Source organism: Papio anubis, chromosome X (assembly GCF_008728515.1).
Source record: "Papio anubis isolate 15944 chromosome X, Panubis1.0, whole genome shotgun sequence".
In the NCBI taxonomy this organism is placed as follows: Eukaryota; Metazoa; Chordata; class Mammalia; order Primates; family Cercopithecidae; genus Papio; species Papio anubis.
Window position 1 is genome coordinate 93,524,529 of NC_044996.1, and position 2,250 is coordinate 93,526,778.

The 2,250-nt window shown below is 40.0% G+C and overlaps 1 pseudogene across 1 annotated transcript; it reads left to right on the plus strand.

Annotated features, from left to right (window-relative positions):
- Positions 1-485: 485 nt before the first annotated feature.
- Positions 486-1,831, plus strand: LOC101006076 (annotated as a pseudogene). Its single transcript, XR_163322.5, has one exon. The product of XR_163322.5 is annotated as a eukaryotic initiation factor 4A-II pseudogene (transcript).
- The last annotated feature ends 419 nt before the right edge of the window (positions 1,832-2,250 follow it).

Below are 2,250 nucleotides of genomic sequence, written 5' to 3' on the forward strand. Positions count from 1 at the left end.
GAAAAAAGTGATTAATTAAAGCCTGTATAAAAATTGGCCAAGGTGGGAGGATCTCTTGAGCCCAAGAATTTGAGACCAGGATGGACAACATAGTGGGATCACTCTCTAAAAATAGATGAATCGATTGTTCAGGTGTTGTATCCACACCTGTAGTACCACTCACTTGGGAGGCTGCAGGATGAAGATTGTTTGAACCCAGGAGTTATGCCACTGCCCTCCAGCCTTGGCAACAGAGCAACATCCTTAGAAAAAAGCATGTGTAAATACAGACATAAAATTCCTTATTTCTGTCACAAAAGAAATACATCCTCCACTAAGGGTGACATGGGACTGTGTGTTTCCAGTGTTTCTCAAAGCAGGAGATTGTTTGGGCAAAGAAACAAAAGCTCTCTTAAGTCCCTTTCTTTTTACTAAACAATGCCCTGTGGATGCAGATACGGGTGTTATAGGATCTTTGGGGTGTCGATTTTCTGGCTGGAAACCTCTGTGGCTGGTGGCGCCTTTGTTTAAGTTCTTGTCCTGCATCCAGGAAGAATAAGATATGCAGACAAGTGGAGGGCAAACAAGACGAAGAGGACTTTTCAGTCAGGCACTGAGTGTTTTTTTGGATCATGTCTGGTGGCTCCATGGATTATAACAGAGAACATGGCAGCCCAGAGGGAATGGACCCCGATGGTGTAATTGACAGCAACTGGAATAAGATTGTTGATAACTTTGATGATATAACTTTAAAGGAGTCTCTTCTTTGGGGCATCTATGCTTACTATTTTGAGAAGGCTTCCACTATTCAGCAGAGAGCTACTATTACCTGTATGAAAAGGTATGATGTGATTGCTCAAGCTCAGTTAGGTACTGGCAAGACAGCCACATTTGCTATTTCCATCCTGCAACAGTTGGAGACCCAAGCACTAATATTGGCCCTCACCAGAGAACTGGCTCCACAGATCCAAAAGGTAATTCTGGCACTTGGAGACTATATGGGAGCAACTTGTCATGTCTGCATTGGTGGAACAAATGCAAACTGAAATGCAAAAACTGCAGGCTGAAGCACCACATATTGTTGTTGGTACACCTGGGAGAGTATTTGATATGTGAAACAGAAGATATCTTTTTTCAAAATGGATCAAAATGTTTGTTTTGGATGAAGTAGATGAAATGTTGAGCCGTGGGTTTAAGGATGAAATCTATGAGATTTTCCAAAAACTAAATAAAAGTATTCAGGTTGTGTTGCTTTCTGCCACAATGCCAACTGATGTGTTGGAAGTGACCAAAAAATTCATGAGAGATCCAATTCGAATTCTGGTGAAAAAGGAATAATTGACCCTTGAAGGAATCAAACACTTTTATATTAGTGTTGAGAGAGAGAGGAATGGAAGTTGGAAACACTTTGTGACTTGTACGAGACACTGACCATTACGCAGGCTGTTATTTTTCTCAAGGCACAAAGTGGACTGGCTGACTGAGAAAAATGCATGCCAGAGACTTCACAGTTTCTGTTCTGCATGGTGACATGGACCAGAAGGAGAGATATGTTGTCATGAGGGAATTCTGATCAGGGTCAACCCATGTTCTGATCACTACTGACTTGTTGGCTCGCGGGATTGATGTGCAACAAGTGTCTTTGGTTATAAATTATGACCTACCTACCAATTGTGAAAACTATATTCACAGAATTGGCAGAGGGGGTCTATATGGGAGGAAAGGTGTGGCTATGAACTTTGTTACTGAAGAAGACAAGAGGATTCTTTGTGGCATTGAGACTTTCTACAATACTATAGTAGAGGAGATTCCCATGAATGTGGCTGACCTTATTTAATTCCTGGGATGAGAGTTTTGGATGCAGTACTCGCTATTGCTGAATAGGTGATCACAACATGCATTGTGGTTCTTTCTTTGGGAATACTTGAATCTTATCTCAATGCTCATAATGGATCAGAAATATAGATTTTGATAGCAAAGCTACATTAGTCATGAGCTCTTGTGAGGAAAGTCATTGGCTTTATCCCCTTTAGAGTTAGACTGTTGGGGTGGGTATAAAAGATGGGGTTTGTAAAATCTTTCTTTCTTAGAAATTTATTTCCTAATCTGTAGAAATGGTTGTATTAGATGTTCTCTATCATTTAATAATATACTCGTGAACTAAAAGATATAGGTGCTGTATAAAATCAGCCAATTATGTTTAACTAGCATATCTGCCTTTATTGTGTTAGTCAGCCTGAGTAGAAAGACCTTAAATTTTTTTTTTTTTTA